Source organism: Artibeus jamaicensis, unplaced genomic scaffold, assembly GCF_021234435.1.
Source record: "Artibeus jamaicensis isolate MK-2021 breed Jamaican fruit bat unplaced genomic scaffold, CSHL_Jam_final contig_402, whole genome shotgun sequence".
Classification (NCBI taxonomy): Eukaryota; Metazoa; Chordata; class Mammalia; order Chiroptera; family Phyllostomidae; genus Artibeus; species Artibeus jamaicensis.
Window position 1 is genome coordinate 4033634 of NW_026521818.1, and position 16366 is coordinate 4049999.

General features: G+C 36.4%; 1 protein-coding gene across 4 annotated transcripts in view; it reads right to left on the minus strand.

The window, feature by feature from the left end:
- The window catches only part of PJA2 (praja ring finger ubiquitin ligase 2), a 70767-nt gene extending 54620 nt beyond the window's left edge, over window positions 1-16147 (minus strand). For 2 of the 4 annotated variants that reach the window (XM_053665286.1, XM_053665285.1), the window contains exon 1: window positions 16002-16146. The gene's annotated coding sequence lies outside the window, so the exon portion shown is untranslated. Of the gene's footprint in view, window positions 1-16001 lie in introns of all 4 variants that reach the window. The other 2 variants (XM_053665287.1, XM_037138608.2) reach the window with 2 other exon arrangements.
- Window positions 16148-16366: the final 219 nt, after the last annotated feature.

Below are 16366 nucleotides of genomic sequence, written 5' to 3' on the forward strand. Positions count from 1 at the left end.
AGTAATCAAACTGGCAATCTTTCACCCTGCAGAGGACACTCGACCAACCAACTCAAACCAGTCAGGGAAGGACATAATTTTTATTTAAACACCTGATTTATTTAAATATTTGAGCTATAGCTAATTGCCTATCACCAAAAATTTATTGTAAGATGATAGTTCTGCAAATGAATTTAACTATGTTATGTCTAGTCATGGACAGTTATTAACATACACAAGAGAATACAACACATTTTCCCCATATAAATTATAAATTTAGCAACAGGTTGTGATCTATATGAATTGAGCCAGACTGTTCACAATAGTAAAGGGTAAAATTATATTTTAAAAATCTTATAAGGGCAAAAATACAAGTTCTAATTAATATTGTTTGTAAAAAAATCTTCACCTGAGGATATGTTTATTGAATTTCAGAGAAAGGGAAAGGGGCTGGGGTGGGGGGTGGAGAGAGAGAAACACTAATCAGGTGCCATCCCAGGGTTCAAACCTGCAACCTAGGTATGCACCCTGACTGGGGGGTGGAACCCACAGCCTTTTGGTGTACAGGACAACGCTTGAACCAACTGAGCCACCCAGACAGGGCTAATTAATACTGCTTTATAAGAAAAATAATCTGAAACAACTCTAATCTTCACAGTCACAGTACAGTTCATGGCAACCTTAAAGGTTAACCACGGATACAAGTTCACAAGTATTTTACCTATTTTGGGGGGAATATGGCTTTATTCTGACATGTTCCAGAGCACTATTTGCAGTGCTGAGGACACAACATGAACAAAATGGACAAATATTCCTGCCATTCTAAAATTACAGTAACATCATACCTCTATTAGAGGTGGTTTTAAAATATGCGCACAGATTAATACTTCACCCTTCAAAAAAGCAGTCTCCCTCGCTCGTCTTAAGTGTGACCTATACTTAGTAACTTATTTCTAATAAATATAATGTGAGAGGAGTAACAGTGCATGATGTACAAAATTAGGACATAAAAGGCACTATGGCTTCCTCTTTGCTTTTTCCTCTGTCTCCTGCTTTGAGAGAAACCAGCTGCTACATCACGTGATCACTCAAGTAGTCCTATGGAAAGATCCACATGATGAGTAACTGGCAGTTCCTGTCCAGAGTCAAAAGGATCTGAGGTCTTCTGGCAATAGCCAAGTTGATACAGCAGCTAGGAAGCGGATGCTTCAACCACAATCAAGTGATCAGATGGCTGCACTCCCGGCCTAAATCCTGAGTGTAACCCTATGGAAGACCTCAAGGCAAAACCACCCAGACAGGCTGCTGCTCAATTTCTGACCCACTCAAACAATGAGATGATAAATGTTTTGAGATATTAAGTCTATTGCAGCTTAACAAATTATCCTGCAATATAATGCAAATAATTAAAATTACATGTACTTACATACACTATATTTTCTTATACTTGCACCTATTACTATAATAAATATTTTTGAATACCATCTCATGAAAGTTTATTTTCTCCCTTTAAAGACTCTAGTTCTCAGCATGTAAAGTGCCATGTTGTGACTGACATTATCAGAAGGAACTCTACTGGTCTCTTGCTGCTGGCGATGTCAGAAATACTGCTTAGCACCTATACTGCACCCATCATCTGGTAGACACCCGCTAAATAGTTACTGAATCAGAGACACTTACTTTCAGAACTTAAATCTGATTCAAATGAAGCTTTGCACAGACGGAGAGGCAATCAGTTGAAATTCCAGAAGAATTTCTGCATACTCAAGTGACCCATCTGCTGAGAGCAAGAACTCATTTTTTTTTACAAAACTAAGGTATAATTGTCATAAAACACTACATTTGTTTCAGGTGTACAACACAATATTCAGTATTTGTGTATATGGCAAAACAATCACAAGAACCACCATATGAAATTATACAATTTTTTAAAGAACTCATAAGACCTATTGTTCTCTTAGCAACTTTCAAATAGGCCATAAAGTATTATTAGCCATATAGTCAGGATGCAGTACATTATATCCCCATGACATGTATAACTGAAAGTTAGTATCTTTTGAACCCCTTTGCCCATTTTACTGCACTCCTCCCCTATCCCCGACCTCTAGCAACCCCCAGTCTGTTCTCTTTATCTATCAGCTTGGTTTTATTCTGCATGTAAGTGAGATCATGTGGATTTGTCTTTGTCTATCTGACTTATTTCACTTGGCATAATGCCCTCAAGGTCCATATATGTTGTTACAGAATATTCTATTTTACACACACACACACACACACACACACGGTCTGGAAAAAGTCCAGACATTATTAATATAATGAAAATGATTTGCATGACATTGACGTAACCTGGCAGCCAAGGAGTGGACTGAAATGCACATGCATGAACAATGATGACTTCACTGTACTAGTCAGTAGGGGCAGCAGACACCATTAAGGTCTCAGGTGTACTGTGTGACCACTGCATTCAAATGACTGAGCAAGAAGACCAACAAATCTGCATCAAATTTTGCATGCAGTATGAACATTCCTCCAAAGAAACTATTCAGATGATTCAGAAGGCCACAGCTATGGGCAACTGGTGATTGATAGCTTCACCACAACAACACACCCGCTCATCAATCACACCTCATGAGGAGTTCTTTGGTGAAACATCAGATCACACAGGTGACTCAGCACTGCTACAGCTCAGATTTGGCATCCTGAGACTTCTGGCTTTTCCCACAACTAAAATCACCTTTGAAAGGGAACAGACTTCAGACCATTGATGAGATTCAGGAAAATATGACAAGGCAGCTGGTGGCAATTTAGAGAATTGTGTGAGGTCCCAAGGTGCCTGATTTGAAGTGAACTGAGAGGTCATTGTCCTATACAATGTTTCTTGTACATTCTTTAAGAATGTCCTTTGTAAATGCCTCTATTTTTCCTATTACATGGGTGTATACCTTCCGGACAGATCTCATATACTCAACACACTAGAACAATAAAATTTTTGTATAGTTTAATGGAGGTAATATTGGCTAAATAGGATAAAAATTTAAAGGATGCTCAAAGACAAACTGAGATGAAAGAACAAAATACTAATCCATTTAAAAAGATGAAAAATGTTCAAACTTATCTCTCATTTAGGTAAAAAGATCTCTGATTCAGATGTGGCACAAAAAAGAAGGATCCACCTCAACCCACTCTCCTTTGAGATCCACAAGTCAAATCAGTTCAGACTAAAGAGGTAGCAGAGATTTATTTCCAAATCACATCCAGGAATGCAAAAAAAGAAGGGCACAGGAAAATAGAAAATTCAATGTTATGCATACCAAAATGTTACAAAGTACATTTGGTGATAACATCACAAAATATGATCAGAGTAAACTAATACATCTGATATTTAGACATTTAAACGTATGCTAACTACAGAAACACACACATATGAGTTGAGAGAGGGTTGGGAGACGAGAACCAAGCATGGCAAAATGCGGAAACAAGACAAAGTGTACATGGGGTTTCTGGTTACTCTATGGAAATTTGGAAATTTTCATGGCAATTCGTTTAAGTATTTGCTTTCCGATCTTTTCTTTGTAATCATTCGCTGAAGACTTGTTTACAACAATAAAACTCTTCAGCATAGAGTACTTTGATGAATTCTTAAATATAAACATGTGAATAATTACCCTCTAGCTCAAGATATTAAACACTACCATTACTTCAGGTTTTTGCTTGTCCCTTCTAAGTCATTAACTTCTCCTCCTGGAGGGAACCACTGCCCTGACTTCTATTACCCCAAATTAGTTTTTCCTGTTTTAAAACTTCATACCAGTGTAATTATATAGTAAAAATTATTTTGTGTCTGTCTACTTTTGCTAAACAAGGTATTCTGAGATTCATCCACATTGTTTTCATGTTTTGGTTTGGTTTTTTCTTTTACCTTTATTAGGTACATACAGCCTGGAATCACAGTACAGAGCTTGGTTTAGCTCTAACAGGTAGTGCTGGTTTTCCAATGTGGCTGAAACAATTTACATTCCCACCAGCAACACAGAAGAGCATCAGCTGTTTCACATCCTTGGCAACACTTGTATTGTCAGTTTCTTATTTCAGCCATTCTGGTAGGGGTGTGATGGTTCTGCATTGTGACATTTCTCTGGTAAGTAATAATGTAGAACACCTTCACCTATGCATATTGACCTCTCAGATGCCTTCCTTTGTGCAGAACCTGCTTGCTTTTTTGCATATTTAAAAAATTAGGTTGTTGGTGCCTTTTTGATTTGTAAGAGTTACTTATATTTTCTGGATATGAGTCCTTCACCAAATTTATTATGAATATATTCTTGGAGGTATATGTCTTCTCTTAATGATGTGCTGATGAATAGAAATTTTTAATATTATGTATTCTAACTTATCAATTTTATATTCTAAGAAATTCTTGCCTACCCCAAGATGATGGAAGATATTCTCCTAGGTTTTCTTCTAGAAGATTGATAAATATGGCTTTCACATCTGTATCTATTATACAACTCAAATAAACTTTTAAATATCAGGTAAAAGTCACAGTTCTATCTTTTGTCCATACAGACATCCAGTTTACCTTATACAATTTATTAGAAATAAATGCTTTCTCTTAACTTCAGTGGAACTTTTGTTATAAATGTGAACGTCTAGTTTCTAGACACTATTCTTCCTCAGTCTTTTTGTCTACCTTATTATAATAGTGATTTTCAACTTTTTTCATCTCATGGCACACATAAAGTAATTAGTTTAATTCTGTAACGCACCCGAAAATATATTTTTTGCTGATCTGATACAAAATTAGGTATACTTTTGATTCACACCAGAAGGCTATTGTTATGGAGCCGTTGTCATTTTCTTTATTTAACAATCTAGAGGAAAAGAGGTCAGTGTCCCTAATCAAAGGGTCATGTACTGCATGCTTTAAAAATTACTGTGGCACACCGATATGCGTCTTGCAGCAGCATACTGGTTGAAAACTGCTGTTCTAATACAAACTGTCTAATTAATATATAAGTCTTGAAATTAATATATGTCTTAATATATAAGACTTGGCATAACCAGTCTTGAAATTTGAAATATTTACATTTTGGTGTCAATTTTGGAATTCATATCAAAATTAAAAAAAAAACAACTGATGCTATAGCTCAACTTGGAGAATCTGATTATTTTAGCGATACTGAATTTTCTACTACATAAAGATGGATGCCCTGGCTAGTGTGACTCAGTGGACTGAGCACTGGCCTGTGAACCAAAGGGTCAATGGTTTGATTCCCAGTCAGGGCACATGCCTGGGTTGTGGGCCAGGTCCCCAGGGGGCACGTGAGAGACAACCACAAACTGATGTTTCTCTTCTTCCTCTCCTCTCTAAAAATAAATAAGTAAATAAAACTTTTGTAAAAAGATAGAATATCTCTCCATTTATTTAACAGGTCTCTTAGCCCTATTTTATAATTTTTGGTGTAAAAGTTTTATTCGACTTACTCTTAGGTGTCTTACATATTTTGATGCTATTCTAAATGTACTTTAATAATTTTGGTTTCACACTCTTGGCTGTGTTAAAATAAAAAACAGAGACCAGGCACGAAAATTTCCTGCACAGCAAAGTCAGTTTAGTCACATGAACAAAGATTAAATTTACTTTATTCTGCAAGGCTAAATTGATCTGTGCTTTTTTGTTGTTGTTGTTTATGATAGTCTCTGACTTACAGTGGTGTCTGACTTATGATTTATTAACTTTATGGTGGGTGAAAGCAATATGCATTCAGTGGAAACTTCACTTTGAATTCTGATCTTCTCCCAGGCTAGAAGTATGATACTTTCTTGTGATGCTGGGCAGTGGCAGTGAGCTGCAGTTTCCAGTCAGGCAATCATGAGGTTAAACAGTGTACTGTACAGTGTACTCTGATGCATTTTTTTGGATATTGTATTCAATAAATGACATGGGATATTCAACATTTAATTTTAAATAGGCTTTGTGTTAGAAGATTTTGTCTGTTAAGTGTTCTGAGTGCATTTATTATAGGCTAGGCTAAGCAATGATGTTCAGTAGATTAGGTGTATTAAATGCATTATCAATTTACAATAGGAGCATCTGTATTGTAACCAACAACTTTCTTACTATGTAAGCTGTTTTATAACAATATACCACTGAACCTCATTCCATGTTTGCTTTGAGTGCTCCTGGTTTACAAATTTGTTTTTGGTGTATACATAATAAACTTTTAATAATTATGACTACTTCAGGGATTCATTGTTTTTACTTCTGTTATTTCTGAACTTCTGATAGATCATAACATCAGAGGTAGAATCCAAAGACCCCCAGTGACTCCAAGGTAGATGAACAAACAGACAATGGTACCCACTGACCCAATGAGCTCACTGCTTTCTCACCAACCCTGGAGTTTGAGGCTAAGTCTCTCATTGATCTAAGCTCCACTTTCTTTGAGTTTTGAACTCTCTGACTTTATTGTGCCTACCTGTAGTTTGTTGAAGCTTTTTGGTAAGTTTTCTTATACTATGCAAAAGAATAGTAGAACACATGATTCCCTGTGGGTAGAACAAAAATGATTCCCTGTGTTTTAGACAGATTGTGGGAAAACAAGCTCCTCAGAATTAAGACACCTTTAGAAATCTAAAAGCAAAGATGAGCTCCACTTGATCGATGGGTGACAATCTTGTGCCTTTTGGAAAATGGGTGAATTTTTGGAATTGCAGTGGCCATGCTGGGGGAACCTCTAACTTAGAAAAGTTTACCTTAAGAAGTACCCTTAAAAGAAAGGATTCCCAACAACTATGAAACAATGAATGAATGAATGAATGAATGAAATCCATACTTTAAATAGAAGCTTCTAAAGGACAAAATGATTCCACAAACAGCTCTAAAGGGATCCTTACAGCATGCAAATAAAAAATCTTTAGTAAAACACTGGCTATTGGAGCAAATAACAACTTATTTCATCAGAAACACAATTTATATCGAGTTACTTTTAAGTTTTATATATAGAATGTGGCTAAACATTTTAAAACAAAGGCTGTAAGATCTGTGTCCTTCTGTTTATGTGTGTCGATCTGTGTTACAGATAGTTTTACTGTCTCCAAATGGTATTGCCAAAATGAATTTGTAAAAAGCTCTACTTGTCTTTAAAAAATTGTTTATACAAATCGAGTATACTTTCAGATTACCCAAACTAACCCAAATATTTTTAAGATTACATGATCTAAGATAATGTTTGATAAAAGAAGTTTATGTTTGATGGTTCAATAAAAGGAATTAAATCTTCAAAATTTGTCAATAAGAAAAATAACAAGATGATGGTTAGCTTTTAATGCCTAAGCCACATATAATTATTAAAAGCAAATACATCAAATAAACATAAATAAAAGTTTATACTAAGTTAAAATGAATAGTGGATATTCATTTAATATCGAAAGCATTTCTAAGTAAGATAAACATTGAATGCTAAACAGTAGGTTTATCTACTTACGGTTTCTAGATTTTTTTTTTTTTACAAAGACAAAAAAAGATATTTGGGTCTGTTAATAAACATATTTGAGTCAGTTTGACAAATTTACTATGAGGAAGAATGTATGTCTAGTAATTATAAAATGTATAAATTTTCTATTCCACAATTGCTTGCTTCTTATTTTTCACTAGGAATTAAGGATTCTTAAGGACTAAGAATTCTAATGTGCATAATTAAAACTGCTGGAAATAAGGGTGAAAGAAAATGACTACATGATAAGTAGGTAAAGGAAATAGAATATATTTTTTAATATTTGGATAAGGAAAAATACAAATAGCATGTCTTTGACTTCCACCAAGATGGAGGCGTAAGTGGAAACACTTTGCCCCCTCACACAACCAAATCTAAAAACAACAAAGTTTTAACAATAAACGCAGCCAAACCAAAGAAAATCGAACAATACAGAGTCCAAACCGCTCAGCTAAACTGGTGAGGGGGCGGAGCCAGCAGCAGAGGGGGGCGGGCAAAAAAGATCCCCTGACCCAGAGTGCAGCCTTGGCAGAGCCAAGGGCCAGGATCCCAGGTGCAGGGTAGTGACGGGTGGACCCAGGGAAGGGTCGGGGCAGCTGGCTGACCTCGGTGGTGCAGATAAACCAGTGAAGTGAGCACTGAGACAGACCTGCAGGCCCCGGGACAGGGTGGCAGGCTGACTGAGGTCCCACCTTTGCTCGCAGATAAACAGGCGGAGAGGACTGCCATTGCTCCCTCTCTGACCCCACCCCCTCATACGTGGTCACAACCCGGTGACCTGGGTAGCCCCACCCTGGTGAACACCTCAGGCGCCTCTCCTCAAAAGTAACAGGCACAAACAGATCAAAACATGGCTCAAGAAGAACTCAGAGCCCCAGAGCTGATAAATCTAAGCGATGAAGAAATTGCCAATCTATCAGAGGCACAGTTCAAAACTCTGGTGATCAGGATGCTCACAGAACTGGTTGATTTTAGCCACAAATTAGAGTAACATATGAAGGCTAAACTAATTGAAATGAAATGAAACTAATTGAAATACACAGGAAAGCAATGGTGATGGAAAGGAAACTGGGATTCAAATCAAGGGAGTAGACCAGAAGGAAGAAAAAAAATGACCAAACAGAAAAATATGAAGAATCAAGAATTCAAAAACATGAGGAGAGGTTAAGGAACTTCCAGGACATCTTTAAACACTCCAACATCTGAATTATAGGGGTACCAGAAGAGGAAGAGGAACAGCCACGAGTGGAAACCTTATTTGAACAAATAATAAAGGAGAATTTCCCCATTCTGGCAAATAGACTTCCAGGAAATCCAGGAAGCTCAGAGAGTCCCAAAGAAGTTGGACCCAAGAAGGAACACACCAAGGCACATCATAATTATATTAGCCAAGATTAAAATGAAAGAGAGAATCCTAGAAGCAGCAAGAGATAGGGGACAATCACCTACAAAGGAGTTCCCATCAGACTGTCAGCTGATTTCTCAAAAGAGACCTTATAGGCAAGAAGGGGCTGGAAAGAAGTATTCCAAGTCATGAAAACCAAAGACCTACAACCAAGATTGCTCTATCCAGCAAAGCTTTCATTTAGAATGGAAGGGCAGATAAAGTGCTTCTCAGATAAGATCAAGTTCAAGGAGTCCATCATCGCCAAGCCATTATTATATGAAATGTTATAGGGACTTATCTAAGAAAAAGAAGATAAAGAAGATGAACAGTGAAAGGACAGCAAACTCACAGTTATTAACAACCACACCTAAAACAAAAACAAAGAGGACAGCTAGATCAGGAGTGAACCATAGAAATGAAGATCGCATGAAGGGTTAGCAACAGGGGAGTGGGAGGAGGAGAAGGTACAGAAAATAAGTAGCATAGACCATAGAGAGAAAACAGACAGGGGAGAAAGTAAGAATAGTAGGGGAAATATAGAATCTAAAGAACTTGAGACACGTGGTCATAAACTAAAGGGGGGGAATGGTGGGGGAGGGGTGTGCAGGGTGGAGGGGAATGAAGGGGGGAAATAGAACAAATGTAATGGCATAATCAATAAAATTAAAAATGTTAAAAAAAACAAACACAAATGGCATGTCTTTTGTTTGTTTTGTAAAGAAAAGAAAGAAAATTTTGTCCTAAAGTAAAATGATTCTTACAAACAGGATAATAACTGACTAGATATAGAGACTTGCAGTTTTGTAGAAAATGAATAGCTGAGAAAGGAATTTTATGTGTAGTCATGTTAAGACTCGAATCTATTTATTTAAAGTTAAAAACAAAAACGAGTTTTAATATGCAAAGTATTCTAGTGCAAAATTAGAATTTGGTTTTTACTCTGGTGAAGTAACAGTTTTTATTTTGTTTTTTGAATTATTCAACTGCTCTGCATGAGAAACAAAAAAAACAAAGGGGTTTCCCCCGCTTTAATGTAATCTGTCTAGGAAACAAAGATCATGTCTTATGAAAATATTTCCTGTCTTTCATATTCTCTTTACCAACTCTTTGATTACTTAGAAAAATAACTGTCTACTAAAAGAGCTAAGGTTCTTTTACAACATATAAGTTTCTGTACTTGCCTTTGGAATCTTTTCTCACTTTGGATGAATGGATAACTAAGTCAACTGAATCATTTGTGAGTGTGAGAGAGAGAGAGAGAGTGTGTGAGTGTGTGTGTGTGTGTGTGAATTCTCCCTCAGATCTCTAACCATAGCCATCTTCAAATCTTTTCCCACTTACAGAGAGTTAGTGCTTTACTTGCTTTTGCAGGCATTTTCCTGAAAAAGTGTTCACCGTCAAAGAAATTCATGGAAAGGACCCTGACAAATACTCTAAAATGCAGGTTCCTGATAACTCTAATACTGTAACACTGAACTGAAGGTAAGAATTTTTAAAAATATTTTCCTACAGATTTTTTAAAAACAGAAGGGGAGGGAGAAAATCATCAAATATTTGGAAACTAAATAACATACTTCTAAATAACCCATGGGTCAAAGTGGAAGCCTCATAAGAACTTAGAAAATATTGCCATAAAATTTGTGCGACCATTTAAAGCAGAGCTGAATAGGAAAAGAAGGTCTCAAAGGCCTAAGTTTACACCTTAAGAAATAGAATAGATTTAAATCCAAAGCATACAAAAAAGAAACAGTAAAAGAGCAGAAGTCAAAGAAATTTTTTAAATGTATTTTAAAAAGCAATAACATAAAAACTGCATCTTTGGCAAATTAAACAGATTTTTATATACCTGGAAATATACTGATAAAGATTAAAAAATGATACATTGTCATTATCAGTAACGAAAGAAAGGGCATCACTACAGACGCTACAGGCATTAAAAGGATAATAAAGAAACAACTTTATGGTAATAAAGATAAAATAGATACATTGCTTGAAAGACAAACTATTAAAGCTCACATAGTGAGAAGTGACTCATATAGTCAAAAACTGAAAGTTTTCAAAAATAAATAGATAACCCTAATCAACCTATTAATTAAATTTATCCTTTAAAATCTTTCAGCAAAGAAAACTCTAGGCCCACATTGGGTTACCTTGCAAACTCTAACATAAACATTTATGAAACAAATATAAAGCCTATCCAACATTTTTCAGAAAATACAAGAAACAGTTTCTAACTTTGAGGGCAGAATCATCCTGATACAATTATGAAAATGTATCTTTCATGAACACAGATACGAAACGTACTTAACAAAATAGTAGCAAATAGAATCCACTAATATATAAAATGATAATACATCATGTCCAAGAGAGGCACACCTAAGAGAATGCAAGGTTGGTTCAAAATTTGAAAACAAGTCACTGTAGTTCCTCTTACTAACAGATGAAAGAGGATAAACCATATGATCATCTCAATAAACACAGCAAGAAAATTTTAGTGAACTCGATGTCCACTCCTAATAAAAACTCTCAGCAATCTAGGAACAGAATGGGAACATCCTTCTCTTGGTAAAAGATCTATTACACTTAATACAACACTATATATAATAACTTCATAAAAGGTCCTTTATACTTGAAGACTAAAAGCTTTCCTCTTAAAATCAGGAACAAGGCAAAAATACCTGTTCTCACCACTCCTGTTTAATATCATGCTGGAGTTCCTCGACAATAAAATAAATGGAAAAAAAAAAAGAGGAGGTTGTATGCACAAACTAAAAACAAAGAAATAAAACTGCTATATATTTGCAGATGATATCATTTCCATAGAAAAATCCCAAAGAAACTGGTAGGGAGTAGGGACCTTACTAGATTAAGTGATTTTAGCAGGGTTGCAAGATTCAAGATATGTCTACATACTATCAATGTACGACTGCACACTAAATTTTAAGAATATTATCATTCATACTGGTATCAAAAGTAGTAAAACACCTACATATAAACCTAGCAAAAATAAAATTTCTTCCCACATACATATGTATGCTGAACTATAAAATGCTAATAAATGAAGTCAACGAAGATTTAAATAAATGGAGATGTCCTGTGTTACATGGAAGACTCAATATTGAGATGTCAGTTTTTCCCGAATTGATCAATGAATTCAGCATGATCTAAATGAAAATCCCCTCAGTACTTTTTGTAGAAATTTAATTACTTCCATAATATTTTATGGAAGAGCAAAGGAAGTAAAACAGCCAAAATGATTCTGAAAAGAAAAAAAAAAAAAGTAGGAGGACTCACCTTACCTGATTTCAAGACTTCTGAGAAAGCAGCAATATGGTGTGGGCAGTGTGGTACTGGCAAAATGATAGGTGCAAAGACCAAAGGGATAGTCCAGAAACAGACTCACATACAAGGTCATTTTAGTTTTGACTAAGTGAATTCACACGGGAAAGGAAAGTGTTTCCAACAAATGGTGTTAGAACTCAGAAAATGAGCCCTGACCTTTATCTCACACAGTATAAAAAAATCATCTCAAATGGATTATACATCTTGATATAAAAAGCCAAAACTATAAAACTCGTAGAAGACAAAAGAAAATCTGCACAACTTTTCATTGTGTAGGAACACAGAAACACAAATAGTAAAAAAAAGACAACCTAAATTTCGTCAAAATCAAAAGTGCTTCTATTTTTAGAAGTTAGGAAAATGAAGAAGTGAGCCACAGACAGCCATCTGTGTGATGAACGCATCTGTACAGGGCAGAGGATCTGCGTAATAAATGTGCAATTAATTCTTTCAACTCAGTAAGACAAATACCTCAACCTTTAAAAACAGTGAAAGATTTCAACAAATACTTCACAAAGACCCTTAAACACATGAGTAAATTCTCAGTGTCACTTATCAGATGTTTGCAAATTAGAGTGTGACACTACCACATACCCACTAGGGTGGCAAAAACTCAAGACTGAAAGAACCAAGTATTAATGAGAATATAGAGCAATTGGAGCTGTCAAATGGAAAACAGTTTGGAGGGTTCTTATATTTAAACATTCACTTACCATACAACCTAATGAATCCATACCTAGGTATTTATCTAAGAAATGAAAATGCATGTTCACAGAAAAACTCATGAATGAATGTTCACAGCAGCTTTATTTATTAAGAGCACCAAACATCCATAAATAAGTGAAATGGTCCACAAACTGCAGTAAGTCAATATACCACGGCCTCAGCAGTAAAAAGTTGTGAGCCAGTTAGGCACAAAAACTTGGATGACCCTAAAAAACATCATGCTCAGAGAAAAAAAGGTCAGATGCAAGAGTACATATTACATAATCCCATTTATATGAAATGCTAGACAAATGGAACCAACTTAGAGTGAGAAAAAGAGAATGAACGGTTTCCTGGGGCAGAGAAGGGAACTTTCGGGGATGACGAATATTCTAGATCTTGATGGTGATAATGAAAATATTCTACTCTTGACTGTGGTGGTGGTGTCATGGTTGTAAACGTTTGTCAAAACACACTGAGCTGCACATTTAAAATATTATATTTTATTGTAAGTAAATTATCCTCAATACAGTTGATTCTTTATAAAGGAACTCTCTTGAGGAAATATTAGTAATGCCCTCATGCAGCCACTCAAAAGATGTCAAAGACATCAATAAAATTTAATACCCACTTATGATTTTTAAAATGTCATCAGAAATGAAAAAAATTATCTTGGAAGGCCAAGAATAGAAGAAACTATTTTGACATAAGAGTCTCTATGGGTAACCTTCAGCAAACATTATAATTGATGCTACAATATCTGAAGTATTCCCCTTAAAGTCAGAAAGGAGACCAAGTTTTTACCTATCACTGCCACTACTCGACATTACATAGGACATAAAATAGGCAAAGCAATGAGGAAAATACCTAAGTTATAAAAATTGAAAAGAAAGTCACAAATGGTGAATATTGCACATAATCATCAACTCAATGAAATAAATGATCTGATACATGAAAAAGTGATCTGAACAGGGAAAAATCCAAAAGCTTCCCTATCAGTAAAAAAGAAAATGTAACTGAAAATTTTCATGCATTAGAGTAATCAAATCATAAAATAACTGGAAATATTAAGGAGGACTATAATAAATGGGAAATATATGAAACATTTCCTAAGAATATAAACGACGATGTAAATAAAATAGAATGATATCATAAATACATGTACTTCTGAGGGGAGAAGACTCAACATCATAAGGGTCAATTCGCTTTAATCTAAAATTTCGATATATCCTTATTCAAAATACTTAAAGATTTTTTAGTTGGTGTAGAAGTTGAGTCTAAAATTTATCTGAAGACATGCATAAAAAACAGTAATGTGTAACCCTGAAAAGAATGATAAAGAAATAGTTATGAACACTTAAAGATGCATACCCTTTAACCCAGCAATTCCATTTCTAGGAATCCGTGCTCCAGAAATAATCACATACAGACAGAGGAAGTTTCTTGAATAGTTGACCCTGAAGGTAGACCCAGAGGAAGTAGGAGAACTTTACATTCTCTCATATTGTATGAATTTTTAAAATTTAGAAAGAATTAAAGTTTGTAATTAAAAACATCAATAAATTTAAAAGTTGGTTTTAAAGAAAGCATTATTTGTGATAGCAAGAAGAAACTAATTTAAATGCCCTTTACTAAGGGACATGGTTAAGTAAATTATAGCCCAAACTAATGAAATATCACTTAGCCTTTTTTTAAAAAAAGTATTAGGGAGACCTATATATAACAAGTAGCGCTGTCCAAGATATGTAATTAAGAAAGCAAGTTATATATCAATATGTTTGGTATACACCCCCTCCAAACAACTATATATATATATATATATATATATATATATATATATATATTTAAAGTGCCTAGAAAGATGCACATAAATTGTTAACTTTCCACTCTGAAATAGGACGGGGGGATTAAAAGAAATGTTCACATTTTATCTAATCATTCTTTTTCTATACTGTAGAATTTTACATCAAGCTTGCATGTCTGTGGTTAGTTTTTTTTTTAAATTAAAGGTACTGCATATAAAAATGACATGAATTCCATAAGGCAATTATAAAATTGAAAAAATAGTTCAAACGTTTATTTTTGTTATCCTCATGTATATTGACACACTCTTAAAAAGATCTGTAGTCTTCAGGAGAGGTGACTGCCATTTTTAAAAATTTAACTGATAGCTCATGATAAAAATAACAATATATTAAGCCTTTTAAAAAAAATCGTAAACTTCACAGAACCAGAAGACTCACAGCAGTGTCTATACGTATGTAAAATAAATAACAGTAATTAACGCTCCGAGAGGGACATCTCCTAAGTAGATTCTTCCTCCTTTCTGAAAAAAAGACGATCTCCTCCCCTTTCCTTTAACTTGGCTGAGTGGCTTTAAACTCACCATTTTGAACGTGCGCAAAATGATTAAAAACAGTAATCCTAGGGAGGCCACACTGAAGGTGCCTCTGCCAGAGACGTGGTCCAACCAGACATCTTTAGTAGGAAGGAGCATTGATGGAATGGTGCTAGTATTGGGAGAAGAACGACTGCTACGGTTTGTACAGGATGCCTGCGTGCCCGGGCCTCGGTGACAATCGGGAAAAATACAAATACAGCCAGCAGAGCGATGGCAACAGACGGTTTTTTGGGGGGAGAGGTGGGCAGCAGGCCTATGGCGTAAGATGGATCAGCTCTATGTAGGGTGACTGCAAATGGGTAGGGAAGGTGGGTGAGAGGTCTTAGTGGGAGAAAACTCATACAGTTGCGGGTGTGCGGAGAAAGGCAGCTGGGTCCTTGGCCAAGGCACCAAGGACAGCAAAAGAGGCAGGAGGAAAAAGTGGGCGGTGAAGACCCCCAACACCAATCGATGTCATTCGCCGGGACAGGAACACGGCACCGGATCCCGGCTGGACAGGGCCCTGGAGGCGAAGAAGGCCTCCTAACAGCCATCAACCCCACCCACCATGGCCGGCGCAGCGGACTAGGGCCAGGCCCCGCTCTCAAGAAAAATTGAGAAAGGGAGCAGCTGAAGGAAGAAATTTCCTCGCCCGACCCTCACCTACCCGACATTGGAACAAGCCAGATTAAAAAAAAAAAAAAACCCTCACCGAACAGTGCAGCGGCTCCGGAGCGAGAATAGCGCTTGATCCTCCACCCGCCACCACCGCCTTCTTCTCCGCCTCCGACTCCTCCCCCGCCCAACGCACAGCGGCAGGTGGCGGTACCCGCGTCGGCTGCGACCGCGGCGGAAGCAGAGGCGGTGGTGGCGGGTCCCGCCCCTAGCGTTGCGATTGAGGCACAGGAGTGTGGCATGCAAGCCACGCCCCCATGACAACATCGACCAATAGAGTTAAAGGACTTCTGCGGAAAAAAATACACATACCCAATCGGAACCTGGGGAGTGGGTCACGTCAGTGGTTGGGACGTGGCAGAAAAGGGGAAAAAGTACTTAGTTTCTGCACCCTGGTCCTCC